At 43.8% G+C, this 23,463-nt stretch overlaps 1 protein-coding gene across 1 annotated transcript in view; it reads left to right on the forward strand.

The window, feature by feature from the left end:
* LOC123763235 (collagen alpha-1(IX) chain) overlaps positions 1-23,463 on the forward strand; it is a 155,766-nt gene that overhangs the window by 43,042 nt on the left and 89,261 nt on the right.

Here is a 23,463-nt window from a genome sequence, read left to right on the forward strand (position 1 = left end):
ACACTCCTTACAACACCCTCACTCTCGCTTATATCGTGCTTTGACTTTTGCCCTTCCCGTGGTCCCTGTTCCCCGTTCACCACCTCCCTCTTTCTGTACGGTTGACTCGCCTACAGAATTATCTTTCAGTTAGTGTTACCAATATTTCCCCTTGTGTCGTTCTGTCCGGAGGGTCCAGACCCCCGTGGAGGGTCCCCCCCCCCTCCTAAATTTTGTAAAACCCTGACCCAAGTGACTAAAGCTTTTACCCCTCCTACAGTTCTGAAACGACTTTTCCTTGAACACTTTTCTTCCCACTCGAACTCCATTTTCGTCTTCACCGATGGGTCTAAGTCTTCAGACGGAGTAGGCTATTCTGTTGTTTTCCCTGACCACACCTATGTGTCACCTGCCTCTATTGTAGTCGCCTTTGTTATTGTAGTTGACTCGTGCAGTGCCTTCATGGCTCTGGAGTTCTTTAGTCCAATCCAAACAGTGGTAGTCGAAATTCAGCATTGACTGTTTCTTATCTCCAATAGATTTAAGAAAGTGGAGTTTTGCTAGGTTCCCAGCAATATTGGTGTGTCCCTAAATGGACATGCGGACACTGCCACTAAGGAAGCTATATGCATGTGTACCATCTCCCGTAAAAGTATTCCTTATTCTGACTTTTACCCAGTTATTCATTCCTCCATACTTGCCCATTGGCAGGGTTGTTGGTCTTCTGTTACTGGTAACAAACTGCGTACTCTTAAGAGTAGTGTGTCCCCGTGGCCTTCCTCCTTCCACCGTAACCGACAGTGGGTAACAGCTCTGGCAAGGTTGCATATTGGTCACACACGCTTAACTCACGGGCACTTAATGGAGCGCCGCCCTGCTCCTTATTGTCCAAACTGCATTGTCCCTCTTATGGTCGTGCATATCCTTGTTGAATGTCCTGACTTCCAGGACGAACGTATGTCTTGCTTTCCGACCGTCCTCGATAAAATTCTTGTTGAATCGGATACCTTTTAAATCGTTCGCCTTATGTGTTTCTGTTCTCATAATAGCGTCCTTAGTGATATTTAGCGCCCTCTGATTATTCCGCACATTTGATGGTTCTACGTAGCCTTCCCGGCTTGGTGCCTTCTTTTGATAATTATTTACTTACACCCAGGCGAACAGTCGTAGAGGCAGTGGTGGGCCCTCTTAAGGTAGTCCTCTCTGAGCTAATGGCACACACACACTTCGTGAAGTGCTCCTCCTCGGGGTCCTCCTCGGGGCCCTCCTCGGCGCCCCTCTTCCTCTTCGTTTTATTATGAAATATAAATGTCTACTGGCCACGAGCTATGCTATAGAGCGTGTATGCAGTGCTGCTGCTAGAGATGGTCTTCTTGTAGGAGTGTGGTCACACTTGGACGAAAATGCACATCTGAGCGCGGTGTTGACTCTGCTGTTGACAACTCCTGCTGAGTTGAGTGCTGGCAATATGCAGTCGATGAATGAGGTGGGGGAGCCGGAGGCTGAGCGGACAGAACACTGGACGCGTGATCCTGTGGTCCTGGGTTCGATTTCGGGCGCCGACGAGAAACGATGGGCAGAGTTTCTTTCACCCTGATGCACCTGTTACCTAGCAGTAAATAGGTACCTAGGAGTTAGTCAGCTGTCACGGGCTGCTTCCTGAGGGTGGAGGCTTGGTCGAGGACCGGGCCGCGGGGACACTAAAGCCCCGAAATCACCTCAAGATAACCTCAAGAAGATAACCACTTGTGACCACGTGCGTCCAACACATGTCCCCGTCGCTCGACAACTCGCCCATCCTGATGAAGTGCTTGCCGTCAACACCGTGCTTCCTGACGTAGGATGAGCGACACCTGGCGCCATAGAGGGCGTTCGCATGCGTCTGCTCCCAGCAAGTATCACATCCGGGGAGGCAGCCACAAGGGCACAAGCAACATGTCTCGCAATAGCAATCACAACCACAGCTATTTGACATTTGTTTCATAAGTTTATAAAAAGTGATTGAGAAGTCTTAGTGCGTTTGTTGTCAATTTCCCGCACCGAAAAAAGCAGTATGGACCATTCATCGGTGCTCACCGGGGAGAGACTGTACTCAACACACTCACTGCAATCCTTCATACTCATCATAACCATCATTTGATTGGTGGGTTAATTAAGAGAGTAATGGTTTACATTAATACCAGTTCTGAACACAAATCTAACAACCGTGCTAACAAACTGCCCGAAACGCTTTGCGTAATAGTGGCTTTAGGCATTCTATGTACTAACTCTATCTATAAATCTATCAATTTTTGTAAAACCTCTTGTATGTATGTACCTTACCTGAATAAACATTTATTTATTTATTTATTTATTTATTTATTTATTTATTTATTTATTTATTTATTTATTTATTTATAACCGTGAACGTTCCTAACCAAACCTAACTTACTCTAACACAAACTGACTTTGTGGGGAAATGAAAGCTGTACAGACTTGTTACAAACGCTGTGGTACAGTTGGCTTCGTTCCCGGGCGGGGTACAGAAATGGATGAGCACGTTTCCTTTCACCTAATGCAACTGTTCAGCTAACAGTAAATAAGTACCTTGGAGTTAGGCATCTCTCTGGTTATTGGAGAGGTGAGGGCGTGCGCAGCCTTCCTCCTGTCAGGTGATGACAGTACAGATTTAAGTGTAGCCTCGTAAAATTGTTTTAACAGAACAATATTTTTGGAAGTACGGGTATGCTTTTTGTGAAATAGTATAGCATGTGTATTGCTCTTACATGCAACAGATGGCGCTGTTTTTCAAGAAAAGAATAGTTTTACCTGTCACAGGTGTGGCATTTATACTTATACTTACGAAATGAACGGTATGGTAAACAACACAGCTCAATTCCAACACAATGTCACACAAAATAATTCAATAAAAAATAAAATAAATCGAAATCTATGAAAATAAAATTTATTAATGCAATCGGAAACACTGAAATGGAACTCGTAACATATTTAGTATAGCGTGCATGTTGCTATTATGTGTAACAGTTGGCGCTGTTTTTAAAAAACGCATGTTTTTACCTTTCAAAGGGGTGGCATCTATATAGTAGGCATATAAAAAGACGCGCCTATTCAAATGCAACGTTGTGTCAAAATTTCAAAGCAATCGGAAAAGAGGTTTCGAAGTTTTCCCTCACATAAAAAACACAGTTTTTCAGAAAAAGCATGTTTTTTACTGTCACAGACATGACATCTATATAGTATGTATATAAAAATCTGCTCGGATGCGAGTGGAACGTTGTGTGAAAATTTCAAAGCAATTGGTGAAGAACTTTCGGAGATTAGCGGTTATGCACAAACGAACATTTCCATTTTTATTTATATAATACATTTATATATATTATAAATAAAAATATTATATAAATAAAAATGGAAAAATAAATAATATTTATTTATATAATATATATATATATATATATATATATATATATATATATATATATATATATATATATATATATATATATATATATATATATATATATATGTATATCACGAAAATAAACACGTGATTAAAAATGTGACAGTGTCAGACCACGGAGGAAAATTTAAACCGGAATTTCCTTAAGTACTTTCGTATATTAATACATCTTCAGAAGGAGTGAAGGGGGACTCCTTCTGAAGATGTATTAATATACGAAAGTACTTAAGGAAATTCATGTTTCATATATATATATATATATATATATATATATATATATATATATATATATATATATATATATATGAATCGCTGTGGCCCTCCGCCTTGCTGCCCCAATCCACACCAGATATAGGTGTATTTGCGGCGAGGTGGTGGCTGACAGGTACGGCCACCATGGCCTACTCTGCCAAAGCACAGGGGGTTGGCACTCTAGGCACAGTGAAGTTAACGACATCATCAAGAGGAGCCTCACCACAGCTGGATGCCCAGCTGAAAGAGAGCCCCGTTACCTAACGCCCAGTAACTCTGATGCTCTTATTGGTCGCCCGGATGGTATCACAGTGAACCCCTGGAAGAATGGCAAGCAGTTGGTATGGGACTACACATGCGTATCAACCCTGGCTAACACCTACATTGACCTCAGTGTTGCACAACCAGGTGGCGCTGCCACCCACAGGGAAGCAGCCAAATCCCGTAAGTATAGAGAACTGGATCACCACTACAATTTTGTCCCCATTGCTTCTGAGACACTCGGCGCCTGGGGTAAAAGTGCTACCAGTTTTTTGAAGGAACTGGGTTCTAGGCTCATTGAAACAACAAGGGACTCAAGAGCTGCAAGCTTTCTTTTCCAGCGCCTCAGTGTGGCGATACAGAGGGGAAATGCGCACTGCATCCAGGGTTCCTGCCCGCCATCTGAGGAGCTGGAGGAACTCGACAACCTATGACAACCATCTTTGTAACCCATATGTAACTCCTTTTTTGTAACAAAGTTCAAATAAAGTAAATATATATGTGTACATACAAAAGAATGGGGGTGGTAGGAGAAGATAATATTAGTGTTCAGTGAGAAACCACAAGGTCTCCTCTGAATACTTTTTATTTTCTTCTCCGAGGCTATGGGTCCCCACATTGGCACCAGAGGTGGTACCCTCACAAACTTTTATCTATATATATATATATATATATATATATATATATATATATATATATATATATATATATTATTAAATAAGACCGAAAAAGTAAGATTAACAATTCTAACACGAATTTTCTCGATCTTTCGTACATTTCTTTTTACTGTTGATGGTAATTCAAAAATCAATTCTCCAAAATTCATTTTTTATTTCTAGTCTGACGCGACACTTGAGCGCGTTTCGTAAAACTTATTACATTTTCAAAGACTTTACACATACACAACTGAATAGAACTTACATATCTCCGATTTGTTTATATCTACATTTGAGTGAGGTGGATGGGGTGAGGTGGTATTAATAGGGTATTAATTTCATCAACACAAGACAGAACACGAAACAATGGGTACTGAATGGAAGTGATTGTAGAAAGCCTATTGGTCCATATTTCTTGATGCTTCTATATTGGAGCAGAGTCTTGAGGTGGGTAGAATTCTACCCACCTCAAGACTCCGCTCCAATATAGAAGCATCAAGAAATATGGACCAATAGGCTTTCTACAATCACTTCCATTTCAATACCCATTGTTTCGTGTTCTGTCTTGTGTTGATGAAATTAATACCCTATTAAATACCACCTCACCCCATCCACCTCACTCAAATGTAGATATAAACAAATCGGAGATATGTAAGTTCTATTCAGTTGTGTATGTGTAAAGTCTTTGAAAATGTAATAAGTTTTACGAAACGCGCTCAAGTGTCGCGTCAGACTAGAAATAAAAATGAATTTTGGAGAATTGATTTTTGAATTACCTCCAACAGTGAAAAGAAATGTACGAAAGATTGAGAAAATTCGTGTTAGAATTATTAATCTTACTTTTTCGGTCATATTTAACAATATATGTTTACAGGAAAGACTGCTACCAAAATATACTAATATATATATATATATGACAATGTCAGACCACGGAGGAAAAATGAAACAGGAATTTCCTTAAGTTTAATTTTTCCTCCGTGGTCTGACATTGTCACATTCTTAATCACGTGTTTATTTTCGTGATATACACACACACACACACACACACACACACACACACACATATATATATATATATATATATATATATATATATATATATACATATGTATATATATATATATATATATATATATATATAGAAGGGAGTACCACCTCTAGCTGGAAGAAGGGGGACCCATAGCCTTGGAGGAAACCACGCATAACGCATTAGAGGGAATGTTGAGATCCCCTCCAATACAGTTTCTGTGTGCTTTTCTCCTACCACCCCCTTCCTTTTTTATTTTTTGTGCTTTATTATGTATTTGATGGTTACAAGATATACATGGGTTGATACAAAAATAATAATGCAAAAAGGTGCTTAAAGGTTATGGATCTCTTGAAAAACACAACAATGGGAAACATTGATGAATGTCACAGACGGGTTCGATCATTGTTGCAGGTCAAACACTTCGAATTCCTCTGAAGTTGGACTAGTGCCCAAGACGCAACAGGCATTTCCCCTCTGAATCGCAACACTGAGGCGCTGGAACAAGAAACTTTTTGCTCTCTGGTCTTTTGTAGCGCTGATCAATTTGTCCCCCAATTCCTTCAGGAACTTCAATGCACATTTTCCCCACGAACCGAGGGTCTCCGAGCCGATCGGAACAAAGCTGTAGCAGTGTGCTAGACCTCTGTATTTAATATATATTATTTAATATATATTTATTTAATATATATATATATATAATATTTATATATAATATTTAATATATATATTAATATATATAATATATATATATATAATATATAATATTTAATTATATATATATATATATATATATATATATATATATATATATATATATATATATATATATATATATATATATATATATATATATATATATATATATTGGTGTATACTGGCAGCAGGTTTTCTTTCAAACATGTTTCATTGAATATGACCGCATATTCTGTATTTATTATTTTCTGGTTTAGGGCTTCTATCCCTCTAACTATTTTCTTAGCATCAGGGCTTAATTGAAATAGGAGTTCTCCAAAACTCATTTTCGTACTTTTAAGGTGAAGAAAAGAAGTGATTTACTATAGAGTGTATTACACTTATTTGTATAATTTGCACGACGTTTCGAACCTCCATGGTTCATTCTCAAGTGAACAGATCTTACAATACTAGTTGATTTTATACCCGCATTAGGTCAGGTGATAATACAATGAAGGTGAAAACATGGGGGGATACATAAGGGATAAACATAGGGGCTGCAGAAGGCTTATTGGCCCATACGAGGCATCTCCTATCTAAACACAAAGATTAATCCAGTGTAATTGGCCTGTTATGTTGGACATTGTCTTCTGTGTTGGCATCGATATGTTCTTGTCTTGTCCTTACTCTCATGGTGGGTAGAGTACTCTACCCACCATGAGAGTAAGGACAAGACAAGAACATATCGATGCCAACACAGAAGACAATGTCCAACATAACAGGCCAATTACACTGGATTAATCTTTGTGTTTAGATAGGAGATGCCTCGTATGGGCCAATAAGCCTTCTGCAGCCCCTATGTTTATCCCTTATGTATCCCCCCATGTTTTCACCTTCATTGTATTATCACCTGACCTAATGCGGGTATAAAATCAACTAGTATTGTAAGATCTGTTCACTTGAGAATGAACCATGGAGGTTCGAAACGTCGTGCAAATTATACAAATAAGTGTAATACACTCTATAGTAAATCACTTCTTTTCTTCACCTTAAAAGTACGAAAATGAGTTTTGGAGAACTCCTATTTCAATTAAGCCCTGATGCTAAGAAAATAGTTAGAGGGATAGAAGCCCTAAACCAGAAAATAATAAATACAGAATATGCGGTCATATTCAATGAAATATATATATATATATATATATATATATATATATATATATATATATATATATATATATATATATATATATATATATATATATATATATTGTGACGGTAACGCGTTGGTGTTCGGCTGTTCAAAGCTAGGGGTATGGCCTCGTCACATAGTATTAAAAAAAATAGAAAATCTGGAACTTCGTCTGTGGTAAGGTAAGGAGAAGACACACAAAACACAAGTAAATTTTAACAATGAAATTTTAATTACGTTAAAGAAATAAAACATGAATAAAATGGTCAAACAAATTCGTATAATAAAATCAATCAAAATAATAAGAATAATTAATTGACACAATGAAAAGTTACGTTAAGACAAAATAACAAGAAGTGCAATAGACAAGTATGAGAGGTGCTGGAATATTGGCTTTAAGCTATCACCTCTCTCAGTATACGTACGCTAAAGCTTACGTCTAGCAGGGAGAAGTGTTAACTGTGAAAGCACGGAATATTCTGAGGACTGAGGTCGTGGCGGCCCCAGACATCAAGTAGTATGGGGGGGTGGAGTGCAGTTGCAGCCCGACCGGCGACCAATCAGAGGAGCCGGCAGCAAGACAGGTAGTTTGGCGGTTTGAGTCTGAGCAGGTGTTCTTGGCTGCATACGTTTTGCACTCTGGCAAACCTTGCTGGTGTTGTTGTCGTTGTTGGACATTTCTTCCATAGTAGTTATATATATTTGTTGCGACGTATTTGTGGAGGGAAGAGCAGGCTCAATCTCTTGAAGGAGATTACTGTCACAATATATATATCTATATATATATATATATATATATATATATATATATCTATATCTATTGTGACGGTAACGCGTTGGTGTTCGGCTGTTTAAGGCTAGGGGTATGGCCTCGTCACATAGTTATAAAAAAAAAGAAAAAACTGGAACTTCGTCTGTGGTAAGGTAAGGAGAAGACACACAAAACACAAGTAAACTTTAACAATGAAATTTTAATTACGTTAAATAAATCAAAACATGAAAAAATGGACAAACAAATTCTTATAATAAAATCAATCAATCAAAATAATAAGAATACTTAAATGACACAATGAAAAGTTACGTTAAGGCAAAATAACAAGAAGTGCAACACAAAAGTAAATGGGAAGGTGCTGGAATATTGGCTTTAAGCTATCACCTCTCTCAGTACACGCTAACGTCTAGCTGGGAGGAGTGATGACCACGAAAGCACTGAACATTCTGAGGTCTGAGGTCGTGGCGACCCCAGACATCAAGTAGTATGGAGGGGCGAGTGCAGGTGCAGCCAGACCGGCGACCAATCAGCGGGGCCGGTAGCGATCAACGAGTAGTTTGGCGGTTTGAGTCTGAACAGGTGACTCTGGCTGCAACGTTTTGCTCTCTGGCAAGCCTTGCTGGTGTTGTTGTCGTTGTTGGACATTTCTTCCATAGTAGTTTTATATAACCACAACGACGTAATTGTGGAGGGAAGAGCAGGCTCAATCTCTTGAAGGAGATTATCGTCACACTATATATATATATATATATATATATATATATATATATATATATATATATATATATATATATATATATATATATATATATATATATATATATATATATATATATATATATATATATAAGCCTATACTTGCATAAACCACAAGTGAAGATAAACAATCTTTGGACAACACCCACCAGTGGGACTCGAACCCAGAAAGCACAACTACCTTCCAGTAGCTGGCATAACTAGTATGCTTTAACCCACTACGCCATCAGACCTTACAAAGAAGTAGATAGTTCGAGATATATATATCTCAAACATCTCTACCTCCCGAAGGCACCAGATGAGTGAGGGGTCAGTCTGCAATTTTCGTCAAGCCACTGTCAATGTGAGAGAACTCGTGTCCAGCTTATAAGCCTATACTTGCATAAACCACAAGTGAAGATAAACAATCTTTGGACAACACCCACCAGTGGGACTCGAACCCAGAAAGCACAACTACCTTCCAGTAGCTGGCATAACTAGTATGCTTTAACCCACTACGCCATCAGACCTTACAAAGAAGTAGATAGTTCGAGATATATATATCTCAAACATCTCTACCTCCCGAAGGCACCAGATGAGTGAGGGGTCAGTCTGCAATTTTCGTCAAGCCACTGTCAATGTGAGAGAACTCGTGTCCAGCTTATAAGCCTATACTTGCATAAACCACAAGTGAAGATAAACAATCTTTGGACAACACCCACCAGTGGGACTCGAACCCAGAAAGCACAACTACCTTCCAGTAGCTGGCATAACTAGTATGCTTTAACCCACTACGCCATCAGACCTTACAAAGAAGTAGATAGTTCGAGATATATATATCTCAAACATCTCTACCTCCCGAAGGCACCAGATGAGTGAGGGGTCAGTCTGCAATTTTCGTCAAGCCACTGTCAATGTGAGAGAACTCGTGTCCAGCTTATAAGCCTATACTTGCATAAACCACAAGTGAAGATAAACAATCTTTGGACAACACCCACCAGTGGGACTCGAACCCAGAAAGCACAACTACCTTCCAGTAGCTGGCATAACTAGTATGCTTTAACCCACTACGCCATCAGACCTTACAAAGAAGTAGATAGTTCGAGATATATATATCTCAAACATCTCTACCTCCCGAAGGCACCAGATGAGTGAGGGGTCAGTCTGCAATTTTCGTCAAGCCACTGTCAATGTGAGAGAACTCGTGTCCAGCTTATAAGCCTATACTTGCATAAACCACAAGTGAAGATAAACAATCTTTGGACAACACCCACCAGTGGGACTCGAACCCAGAAAGAACAACTACCTTCCAGTAGCTGGCATAACTAGTATGCTTTAACCCACTACGCCATCAGACCTTACAAAGAAGTAGATAGTTCGAGATATATATATCTCAAACATCTCTACCTCCCGAAGGCACCAGATGAGTGAGGGGTCAGTCTGCAATTTTCGTCAAGCCACTGTCAATGTGAGAGAACTCGTGTCCAGCTTATAAGCCTATACTTGCATAAACCACAAGTGAAGATAAACAATCTTTGGACAACACCCACCAGTGGGACTCGAACCCAGAAAGCACAACTACCTTCCAGTAGCTGGCATAACTAGTATGCTTTAACCCACTACGCCATCAGACCTTACAAAGAAGTAGATAGTTCGAGATATATATATCTCAAACATCTCTACCTCCCGAAGGCACCAGATGAGTGAGGGGTCAGTCTGCAATTTTCGTCAAGCCACTGTCAATGTGAGAGAACTCGTGTCCAGCTTATAAGCCTATACTTGCATAAACCACAAGTGAAGATAAACAATCTTTGGACAACACCCACCAGTGGGACTCGAACCCAGAAAGCACAACTACCTTCCAGTAGCTGGCATAACTAGTATGCTTTAACCCACTACGCCATCAGACCTTACAAAGAAGTAGATAGTTCGAGATATATATATCTCAAACATCTCTACCTCCCGAAGGCACCAGATGAGTGAGGGGTCAGTCTGCAATTTTCGTCAAGCCACTGTCAATGTGAGAGAACTCGTGTCCAGCTTATAAGCCTATACTTGCATAAACCACAAGTGAAGATAAACAATCTTTGGACAACACCCACCAGTGGGACTCGAACCCAGAAAGCACAACTACCTTCCAGTAGCTGGCATAACTAGTATGCTTTAACCCACTACGCCATCAGACCTTACAAAGAAGTAGATAGTTCGAGATATATATATCTCAAACATCTCTACCTCCCGAAGGCACCAGATGAGTGAGGGGTCAGTCTGCAATTTTCGTCAAGCCACTGTCAATGTGAGAGAACTCGTGTCCAGCTTATAAGCCTATACTTGCATAAACCACAAGTGAAGATAAACAATCTTTGGACAACACCCACCAGTGGGACTCGAACCCAGAAAGCACAACTACCTTCCAGTAGCTGGCATAACTAGTATGCTTTAACCCACTACGCCATCAGACCTTACAAAGAAGTAGATAGTTCGAGATATATATATCTCAAACATCTCTACCTCCCGAAGGCACCAGATGAGTGAGGGGTCAGTCTGCAATTTTCGTCAAGCCACTGTCAATGTGAGAGAACTCGTGTCCAGCTTATAAGCCTATACTTGCATAAACCACAAGTGAAGATAAACAATCTTTGGACAACACCCACCAGTGGGACTCGAACCCAGAAAGCACAACTACCTTCCAGTAGCTGGCATAACTAGTATGCTTTAACCCACTACGCCATCAGACCTTACAAAGAAGTTATGCCAGTTAGAAGTTAGTAAAGCATACTAGTTATGCCAGCTACTGGAAGGTAGTTGTGCTTTCTGGGTTCGAGTCCCACTGGTGGGTGTTGTCCAAAGATTGTTTATCTTCACTTGTGGTTTATGCAAGTATAGGCTTATAAGCTGGACACGAGTTCTCTCACATTGACAGTGGCTTGACGAAAATTGCAGACTGACCCCTCACTCATCTGGTGCCTTCGGGAGGTAGAGATGTTTGAGATATATATATCTCGAACTATCTACTTCTTTGTAAGGTCTGATGGCGTAGTGGGTTAAAGCATACTAGTTATGCCAGCTACTGGAAGGTAGTTGTGCTTTCTGGGTTCGAGTCCCACTGGTGGGTGTTGTCCAAAGATTGTTTATCTTCACTTGTGGTTTATGCAAGTATAGGCTTATAAGCTGGACACGAGTTCTCTCACATTGACAGTGGCTTGACGAAAATTGCAGACTGACCCCTCACTCATCTGGTGCCTTCGGGAGGTAGAGATGTTTGAGATATATATATCTCGAACTATCTACTTCTTTGTAAGGTCTGATGGCGTAGTGGGTTAAAGCATACTAGTTATGCCAGCTACTGGAAGGTAGTTGTGCTTTCTGGGTTCGAGTCCCACTGGTGGGTGTTGTCCAAAGATTGTTTATCTTCACTTGTGGTTTATGCAAGTATAGGCTTATAAGCTGGACACGAGTTCTCTCACATTGACAGTGGCTTGACGAAAATTGCAGACTGACCCCTCACTCATCTGGTGCCTTCGGGAGGTAGAGATGTTTGAGATATATATATCTCGAACTATCTACTTCTTTGTAAGGTCTGATGGCGTAGTGGGTTAAAGCATACTAGTTATGCCAGCTACTGGAAGGTAGTTGTGCTTTCTGGGTTCGAGTCCCACTGGTGGGTGTTGTCCAAAGATTGTTTATCTTCACTTGTGGTTTATGCAAGTATAGGCTTATAAGCTGGACACGAGTTCTCTCACATTGACAGTGGCTTGACGAAAATTGCAGACTGACCCCTCACTCATCTGGTGCCTTCGGGAGGTAGAGATGTTTGAGATATATATATCTCGAACTATCTACTTCTTTGTAAGGTCTGATGGCGTAGTGGGTTAAAGCATACTAGTTATGCCAGCTACTGGAAGGTAGTTGTGCTTTCTGGGTTCGAGTCCCACTGGTGGGTGTTGTCCAAAGATTGTTTATCTTCACTTGTGGTTTATGCAAGTATAGGCTTATAAGCTGGACACGAGTTCTCTCACATTGACAGTGGCTTGACGAAAATTGCAGACTGACCCCTCACTCATCTGGTGCCTTCGGGAGGTAGAGATGTTTGAGATATATATATCTCGAACTATCTACTTCTTTGTAAGGTCTGATGGCGTAGTGGGTTAAAGCATACTAGTTATGCCAGCTACTGGAAGGTAGTTGTGCTTTCTGGGTTCGAGTCCCACTGGTGGGTGTTGTCCAAAGATTGTTTATCTTCACTTGTGGTTTATGCAAGTATAGGCTTATAAGCTGGACACGAGTTCTCTCACATTGACAGTGGCTTGACGAAAATTGCAGACTGACCCCTCACTCATCTGGTGCCTTCGGGAGGTAGAGATGTTTGAGATATATATATCTCGAACTATCTACTTCTTTGTAAGGTCTGATGGCGTAGTGGGTTAAAGCATACTAGTTATGCCAGCTACTGGAAGGTAGTTGTGCTTTCTGGGTTCGAGTCCCACTGGTGGGTGTTGTCCAAAGATTGTATATATATATATATATATATTATTAAATATGACCGAAAAAGTAAGATTAATAATTCTAACACGAATTTTCTCAATGTTTCTTATATTTCTTTTTACTGTTGATGGTAACTGAAAAATCAATTCTCCAAAATTCATTTAATTTCTAGTCTGACGCAACACTTGAACGCGTTTCGTAAAACTTATTACATTTTCAAAGAATTTAGTTTACACACACACACAACTATAACTGAACAGAGTTTAAACAGCTTCGATTTTATACCTGCATTTGGGTGAGGTGATATGTTACAACAGTTTTAGATGAGGTGAAAACAAACTTTCAACACAAGACAGAGCACGAAACAATGGGTATAATATTTTGTAAGTTAAAGGGAAGAATGGATGTAACTGCAAAGGGCTTATTGGCCCATATTTCTTGATGCTTCTATATTGGTGCGGAGTCTTGAAGTGGGTAGAATATAGTTGTGCATTAATTGGCTGTTGATTGCTGGTGTCGACTTCTTAATGTGTAATGCTTTGCAGATATCAAGCCGCCTGCTATCGCTGTATCTATCGATGATTTCTGTGTTTTTTGTTAAGACTTCTCTGGTGATGGTCTGGTTGTGGGAAGAGATTATATGTTCCTTAATGGAGCCCTGTTGCTTATGCATCGTTAATCGCCTGGAAAGAGATGTTGTTGTCTTGCCTATATACTGAATTCTTTGAGGCTTACAGTCCCCAAGTGGGCATTTGAAGGCATAGACGACATTGGTCTCTTTTAAAGCGTTCTGCTTAGTGTATGGAGAGTTTCTCATGAGTAGGTTGGTCGTTTTCTTGGTTTTGTAGTAGATCGTCAATTGTATCTTCTGATTTTTGTCTGTAGGGATAACGTTTCTATTAACAATATCTTTCAGGACCCTTTCCTCCGTTTTATGAGCTGTGGAAAAGAAGTTCCTGTAAAATAGTCTAATAGGGGGTATAGGTGTTGTGTTAGTTGTCTCTTCAGAGGTTGCATGGCGTTTCACCTTCCTTCTTATGATGTCTTCAACGAAACCATTGGAGAAGCCGTTGTTGACTAGGACCTGCCTTACCCTACAGAGTTCTTCATCGACTTGCTTCCATCCTGAGCTGTGGCTGAGAGAACGGTCGACATAAGCGTTAACAACACTCCTCTTGTACCTGTCTGGGCAGTCACTGTTGGCATAGAGGCACATTCCTATGTTTGTTTCCTTAGTGTAGACTGCAGTGTGGAAACCTCCGCTCCTTTCCATGACTGTTACATCTAGAAAGGGCAGCTTCCCATCCTTCTCCATCTCATAAGTGAAACGCAACACAGAATTCCGCTCAAATGCCTCCTTCAGTTCCTGCAGATGTCTGACATCAGGTACCTGTGTAAAAATGTCGTCAACATACCTGCAGTATATGGCCGGTTTCAAGTTCATGTCGACATCGACTTTTGTTCGATGGTACCCATGTAGAAGTTCCCAAACAGGACACCTAGGGGAGAACCCATGGCGACCCCATCTACTTACTTATACATGTGCCCATCCGGACTCAAGAAGGGTGCCTCTTTAGTACAAGCTTGGAGCAGTTTCCTTAGAATGTTTTCTGGTATGTCAAGAGGAGTACAGGCCGGATCCCGATACACTCTGTCCGGTATCATCCCGATTGTTTCATCCAAACATAGGAATGTGCCTCAATGCCAACAGTCACTGCCTAGATAGGTACAAGAGGAGTGTCGTTAACGCTTATGTCGACCGTGCTCTCAGCCACAGCTCAGGATGGAAGCAAGTCGATGAAGAACTCTGTAGGGTAAGGCAGGTCCTAGTCAACAACGGCTTCTGGCATTGAGGCATATTTATATGTTTGTTTCCTTAGTGTAGCCTGCAGTGTGGAAACCTCCGCTCCTTTCCATGACTGTTACATCTAGAAAGGGCAGCTTCCCATCCAAATGTGGACGACATTTTTACACAGGTACCTGACGTCACGCATCTGCAGGAACTGAAGGAGGCATTCGACCGGAATTCTGTGTTGAGTTTCACTAACGAGATGGAGAAGGATGGGAAGCTGCCCTTTCTAGATGTAACAGTCATGGAAAGGAGCGGAGTTTTCCACACTGCAGTCTACACTAAGGGAACAAACATAACCTCACCAAGTAGGTCAAGTCTCATAAGACAATATTGCACTATCAGCAAGAATATATATATATATATATATATATATATATATATATATATATATATATATATATATATATATATATATATATATATATATACATACAAGGAAAACCAGCCTATGACTACAATAACATAAATATCAATATATATATTCCTTGATACACAATAATGATCAATCAATCACGCTATGAGTCCTAGAACACATGTATGTCTCTGCAGGTAATCCAGCCTACGGTTATAACTCTATACTTCAGTAGAAGTACTCCTTGGCACAAAAATGGTAATCAGTCACCCACCTTTCAATGCGCCTTGCACGTTAATGACAACCAAACATTCTACCAACTCCCTACAAGTAGTCAATAAGAACTTCCTTTCCTCATCTGGAAGTTCACTACCCTGACATCTTCAGGTTTTCCTAGAATCGTCTACCAGGGTCCTCCACAGCTCTCCCGGCTGCTACACCATGAAGTCTTCCTTGAGCAACAATGGTGCTTCACCACTGGTATCACAGACGCATGTGAAACGTCATTCCACTGCTCCTCTTCTCACAGCTTGAGGTCCTACTCCTCACTGTATGACTGCTCTCCCACAGAGCTCAGTACCTTCCACAACCTTGGAGTCTCATCAACTACTCCCTCTCTACTGGATTCGAAGTTCTCAGCAACTCCTTCCCCAGACAAACTTGCAACCCATCGACACGCCAATAAAAATGTTTCCCTATAAACACATAAACAAAATAGACCACACAATTAATGTTTCCACCCAACATCTCTCTGCTTTCTACATGCTGTGAGGACGGACTCCCCCATCCAGGACGAATCCATCTTCCGCCTCCCGCTGGGTGGTTCCTCTGCCTGCCGCTGCGGGACAGTCCCTCTGTCAGGAACTAAGTCTCCCCAGTCACCTGCCAGTGCTCAGAGGGGATGGATGTCGCTCCGCCCTCCAGGACGTTCTTCCATCACTACTCTCTTATTTAGGCCTTCTGCCTTATCAAAACATGCCTAATGTATCAATAAACATTCGCTACGGTCCCTGGGCACACGACCACTACAGGCAATCACTGTCAACTGGTTAAAAATTGTGCTTACCACAAAATTGTCTGGTCAGGGTGCTTCTTGATGACGCCTGACCAGGGCACTCCCAAGGCTTCCCAAGGAAATGTTTCAGGACGGCTTCACAACTCTTCCTGCCGTCCAGGACTTGAGCCCGCAAGGTTCCCAACTTGATTCCACATCTGAAACGTCTGCACACTTCCTTCCTCTTGAAGGTATATCAACTAGGGGTTCCTCTCTAACAGGAGCTCATCGGAGCACGACTTCCCCTCACGATGTCTTGTTGTAATCCACAAGTTAGTAGGGATTATTAGCTAGAGGATGATTACTACAACACTTAACGAATGAGGATTGGAAGTACATGTTAAGTATACAGACTATTGTCACACATCCAAGAAAGGTCAAGGGATTAAGACTGCAGCTGCTTAGCCAAACTAATAATTCCTTGAAAGAAGACTCAGGCTTCTAGGAACAAGGTTACCGCTTCTAGGGATAAGGTTAATCGGATTATACCTTCCTTGAGAGGCGTGGTGAAATGTTTGAGGCCATGGTTGGCTGAAGACAGTCTGGTTGTGGGAGTGGAACTGGCAAGTTCTCGGGGTCTCCGACATTGGCAGCAACAAAGTGTAGCAGACAGCAATACGAGAGTCGGATGTGATCTGGTTGACCAAGTTAAGTCTGCAGTATGTGAGTATTGAATGTAAGACTAACCGGGTGTGAAGCGTTGTAGTAATCATTCAGTATTAGGGACTTAGGCGGAAGTTACGAGTGTAGTTGGTGACCGCGGAGGTCAAGTGGTCTATGGGTATTGGGAGTTTATTTAACTAAATAGAGTATGTTAATATGTTATTATTTGTCAGAGTTTATTCTTTGTAATTAAATGAGAAAACCCGACGGCCTTTAAATACATTCCAAATGTTCCCTCATTGTGTTCCTGTACAAACCTTGTGGTACGCCTCAAGGGTCTGGTGGTGTAGAAGTACACAGTGAGAAACAGTTGCTGAGGCAAGGTGTTTTGTGTTGTGTAATCGCTGTGTTCGGAATGAACCGTGGTTCAGCGTCACGACAGTCTGGTGCTCAAGTGGGGGTCAAAGCCCTCCAGAAGCGAGCCTCACACTTCTAGCAAAGTCTCCACATCTCATGTCAAGTCATTTACTTATATTCTTGATCACTGCCCATACTCTTAAACTATTTATCAAATTTAACCAATTATTTTACGTATGTATCTTCATGTCTATATTTCTTTGACCTCTAGTCAGGTCAGGCCTGATAGAATAATTCTCAAAGAGGAGACTCGTTTTTAGCTACCTGGGATCATAACAGTAAACAGACTACTCGTCACTCACAACCTCCTGGGACTCCTGGTTCAACCTTGACGCCAAGCGGACGTCTGGACACCTCCTCCGCCTGGGAGCCGCCTGATCACGTTCTGTTTTCGCGTTTTGGCTTTGCTACTGCCGTTTGGCATCCTTATTCAGCGGTCCGGTTGTTCGACGCCTGGCGCACATATCGCCTTGGGTCACGGGATTGTTAATAGATTTTTTTTTTTTGGCGTGTTCTGGCTGGTTCTCCCAGCGGGGTGACGGTGTTTGGGGGCCGGCTTGGCCGAGAGGTGCCGGGGGTTGGTGGGTCTTGGTGGGCTCCTGGTGGGCCCTCAGCCGTGGTGGGCGGCTGGCTTCTGCTCTGCCGGAGGACACTGGATGCCTTTTTGCGTTTTAGTTGGGGGCCGAGTTTTGGTTTTGCTTCCTGGTGTTCTCTGTGTGGAGCGGGGCCGGTGCTTGTCACCCTGAGGGACTCCTGGGACTCCCCAATCATCTGCCCGTACTGTGCGTTTATTTGCCGTATGGCATATTAGTTTCCAGTGATTGGCGTCACTCGTTTCGCGATTTGGCTTGGCGTTCCACCTTTCCAGGCTTCGCGATTCACCCATCACGGGTACGCCGAGGCGCATCCGATCCCACGATCGTCGTCGCCCCTAAATCAACAACAACAACAACACAACCTCCTCACAGTACTAAGTAAACAGAGAACCAGTGAAGAGCAGAGGTGCCATGGGCACAATCAGAGAACACTGTATGAACATCAGAGGTCCACGGTTGTTCAACGTCCTCCCAGCGAGCATCAGAAATATTACAGGAACAACCGTGGACATCTTCAAGAGGAAACTAGATTGTTTCCTTCAAGGAGTGTCGGACCAACCGGGCTGTGGTGGGTATGTGGGCCTGCGGGCCGCTCCAAGCAACAGCCTGGTGGACCAAACTCTCACAAGTCAAGTCTGGCCCCGGGCCGGGCTTGGGGAGTAGAAGAACTCCCAGAACCCCATCAACCAGGTATCAACCAGGTACTCGTCACTCACAACCTCCTCACAGTACTAACACAGTACGGGGTGAACTGTGTACATCCCATTACGGTGTACATTAGTCAAAAATCAAACTGCACATTTTTAACATAAAATGAGTAACATTTAGTTTATAATTTGAAGGGTGATGTACTCTGGAAAAATAATGTGTAGTTTAAAATTTCTCCTGCCTCACATTAAGACTCATGAAGACACCATGCCTCACTACCTCACTGTGAGGTAGTAAGGTACCTCACAGTCCTGAAAGTATCTCTCTACAGAAAATCATCTGGTGAGCTGGAAATACACTTGCCCGTGTCGTTGCCTGAGTCATCACACCTCTAACTCTTGGGTATTGAAACGCGACGGGCGTCCTCCTTAGACTTTCGAATCGCTTTGCTGGTTTTCACTAAACTAAACACATGGCTGTATGACTAACCATCCTGCGAGATAGGGACTTGCATTACCACTGCTACCTTATTCAATCTTGTGTTGATGATATCCTCAAAATGCATCCGGAGTCTGCCAGTGCAGACTGCTTATCACATGCCTCTGTATGACTAACCATCCTGTGTGATGGGGATTTTTTAGCATCACCTAGTTAGCTTTTTTCTGACACACTGTACTCCATTTCATATAGTCTAGGGTAGCTACACTAATGCAGATGCACCTCATATCTTAATAAAAAAATCACTAAATTAGCGTGCAACAAAGATGAAGTTGAATTAGATCTAGGTATCCCCATCTCTGCTGTCAAAACTGTATTGGTTTTAACACTCAGGTCTGATAGGAAAGAAATTACTGACTCCCAACGACCTGAAAGTACTAGTATAAGAAGCTATGGTTTGTTCAGATCTGAAACCTATATTTATGGGCAGCACAAAACGTCCACCAGGCTGTGCGACATAGTAGTTGCCAGGATCAGGTTGGGTTACCGTTACCTGTGGCAGGTGGCTGCAGGTGACGGGTCTCCCAATCCTGAGCACCCCAGTTGCAAACTCTGTGAGCAGGAACTACGGCACGATCTCCCACACTACATCACCGAATGCCCAGTTATTAGACTTTTCAGACCAGTTGGCATGAGGTACCTGGAGCTTTGCAATTACTTTATTCACTCTCGTATTCTTGAAGATATCCTCACAGTGTACCCAAAATTTGCCAGTGCAGGCTATTAAACACATGGCTCTGTATGACTAACCATCCTGCGAGATGGGGTACTTTTATTACCACTGCTACCTGATTCACTCTTGTGTTGATGATATCCTCAAAATGCATCCGGAGTCTGCCAACTTATCACATGCCTCTGTATGACTAACCATCCTGTGTGATGGGGATGTTTTTAGCATCACCTAGTTAGCTTTTTTTGACACACTGTACTCCACTTCATATAGTCTAGGGTAGCTGCACTAATGCAGATGTACCTCATGTATTAATAAAAAAAATCAATTTGTGGTCTAGGGTAGCTGCACAAATGCAGATGTACCTAATGTATTAATAACAAAAAATCACTTTGTGGTACGTATAGTACCACTGCTTCCTTATTCACTCTTGTGTTGATGACAATATCCTCATAAAGCACCCAGAGTCTGCCAGTGCAGACTACTTATCACATGCCTCTGACTGACTAACCATCCTGTGTGATGGGGATTTTTTAGCATCACGTAACCAGCTTTTTGACACACTCTGTACACACTCTTCATATAGTCTAGGGTAGCTGTACAAATGCAGATGTACCTAAATGTGTTAATAAAAAAATCACTGTGTGTTCGAGACCTTGCCCCAGTTCCTGCTGACAGAGTCTGCACTTGGAGAATTGACGGCGGAAACGTCGTCCTTTCTTCCTTTTCTGGCTTTGGCCATCATAACTTCAGCCCCGTTATTGTGTCTCACAAAAATGGAAAGGAATGGGGCTGTGTCTCGTCGTCTACACTTTACAACGTGTTCCACTGTGCCTGACAGAGCTCGTCCTCTTCACGCCCTGGACAACACCAACTATGTCACATGTTTACCAGCGTCACAATACTGATATTCCCACACCACAGCATGTGGCCACGGAGCTCAGACTGGCGATGTCACGCTTGTAGACGGCGAGGAAGATGTTCCTCCTCCGTCCTTCACTGACCAGACACTTGAGCACAACAACACTCTCATCAAAGGTGACAACGGAGCAGTTGACCTTACTGACAACCAGTGTGCCCTTCGCTGTGGAATGGTTGCTGGACCAGAGGTTGCCAGGACGATAGAAGATGCAAGGGAAGGGGGGGTGAATGGTAGCCCGTCACCACCACCCAACACCCAGACTTCATTTGCTGGACATGTTCGCTCACTCTTGAACGTAATAGAAGATCTTGGCAACCCCTTCCATTAACAAAAACTTGGACTATGTTGTCCTTGACGCAAAGACAATGACCGGTCGTGCAGCGTCGAGACGAAGGTGAAGGTGGTTGCGTAGGAGGAAATAGAAACCTGTGGTGACCAGACCAAACCCAGACCAAAGGCTGCAAGCATGGGAAGTGTCAAGTGACCTCTGACGACCAACACTGGATTATTCTCGCCGGATTACATTTTATGTCAGACGAGGGCCGGAGTCTGGAACTCTTTCACCACCAGAGCCAAGCATTGTCTGATGCCAAGCCTCCTTCCAGCTGCTAAGAGTACCCTCTTAGCAAGCCTGACTGATGTATGTGATGCCCAACCAGACGCTCCTGCTCTAACCATTATAGTTTTTCGTCTGGATGTTCTTCATCTAGGTGTAGAGTAAGAACCATGTGTTCTTCTTCACCATCTGGATGTCTGCCATCATCCACGTGTTGAAGCGAGAGGATACGGAACACCTGAACAATCTCTCACAAGAATAACAAGGACAACACACATTACCCTTGACCTTGTAATGACAGTGTAGAGAACACTCGTAGTCGTATAACACTGTCGAGGTTCCCAGCATACACTAACGGGACACAGTTAGTGTCCCGTTCATATTTCTGGTGGTGATATTATCTGCTGAAGAAGTGTAGTCCATCCGCCCAGTCGTAAACAACACGACTCAACATTTCCAACTGGCAGGGCGGGGGCGGTTGTCCCCCTTCCCTTAAAGCGTGAGGGGCGGCGCTACTGTCTGGGGTGTGAGGGGGCGGCGCTACTGTCTGGGGTGTGAGGGGGGGCGCTACTGTCTGGGGTGTGAGGGGGCGGCGCTACTGTCTGGGGTGTGAGGGGGCGGCGCTACTGTCTGGGGTGTGAGGGGGCGGCGCTACTGTCTGGGGTGTGAGGGGGGCGGCGCTACTGTCTGGGGTGTGAGGGGGCGGCGCTACTGTCTGGGGTGTGAGGGGGGGGGCCGGCTACTGTCTGGGGTGTGAGGGGGGCGGCGCTACTGTCTGGGGTGTGAGGGGGCGGCGCTACTGTCTGGGGTGTGAGGGGGGCGGCGCTACTGTCTGGGGTGTGAGGGGGGCGGCGCTACTGTCTGGGGTGTGAGGGGGGCGGCGCTACTGTCTGGGGTGTGAGGGGGGCGGCGCTACTGTCTGGGGTGTGAGGGGGCGGCGCTACTGTCTGGGGTGTGAGGGGGCGGCGCTACTGTCTGGGGTGTGAGGGGGGGCGCTACTGTCTGGGGTGTGAGGGGGCGGCGCTACTGTCTGGGGTGTGAGGGGGGCGGCGCTACTGTCTGGGGTGTGAGGGGGGGCCGGCTACTGTCTGGGGTGTGAGGGGGGCGGCGCTACTGTCTGGGGTGTGAGGGGGGCGGCGCTACTGTCTGGGGTGTGAGGGGGCGGCGCTACTGTCTGGGGTGTGAGGGGGGCGGCGCTACTGTCTGGGGTGTGAGGGGGGCGGCGCTACTGTCTGGGGTGTGAGGGGGCGGCGCTACTGTCTGGGGTGTGAGGGGGCGGCGCTACTGTCTGGGTTGTGAGGGGGGGGCCGGCTACTGTCTGGGGTGTGAGGGGGGGCCGGCTACTGTCTGGGGTGTAAGGGGGGCCGGCTACTGTCTGGGGTGTGAGGGGGGGCCGGCTACTGTCTGGGGTGTGAGGGGGCGGCGCTACTGTCTGAGGTGTGAGGGGGGGCCGGCTACTGTCTGGGGTGTGAGGGGGGGGCCGGCTACTGTCTGGGGTGTGAGGGGGGCGGCGCTACTGTCTGGGGTGTGAGGGGGGCGGCGCTACTGTCTGGGGTGTGAGGGGGGGCCGGCTACTGTCTGGGGTGTGAGGGGGGGGGCCGGCTACTGTCTGGGGTGTGAGGGGGGCGGCGCTACTGTCTGGGGTGTGAGGGGGGCGGCGCTACTGTCTGGGGTGTGAGGGGGGGCCGGCTACTGTCTGGGGTGTGAGGGGGCGGCGCTACTGTCTGGGGTGTGAGGGGGCGGCGCTACTGTCTGGGGTGTGAGGGGGGGGGGCACTACGGTCTGGGGTGTGAGGGGGGCGGCGCTA

This window comes from Procambarus clarkii, chromosome 49 (genome assembly GCF_040958095.1).
Source record: "Procambarus clarkii isolate CNS0578487 chromosome 49, FALCON_Pclarkii_2.0, whole genome shotgun sequence".
NCBI lineage: Eukaryota > Metazoa > Arthropoda > Malacostraca > Decapoda > Cambaridae > Procambarus > Procambarus clarkii.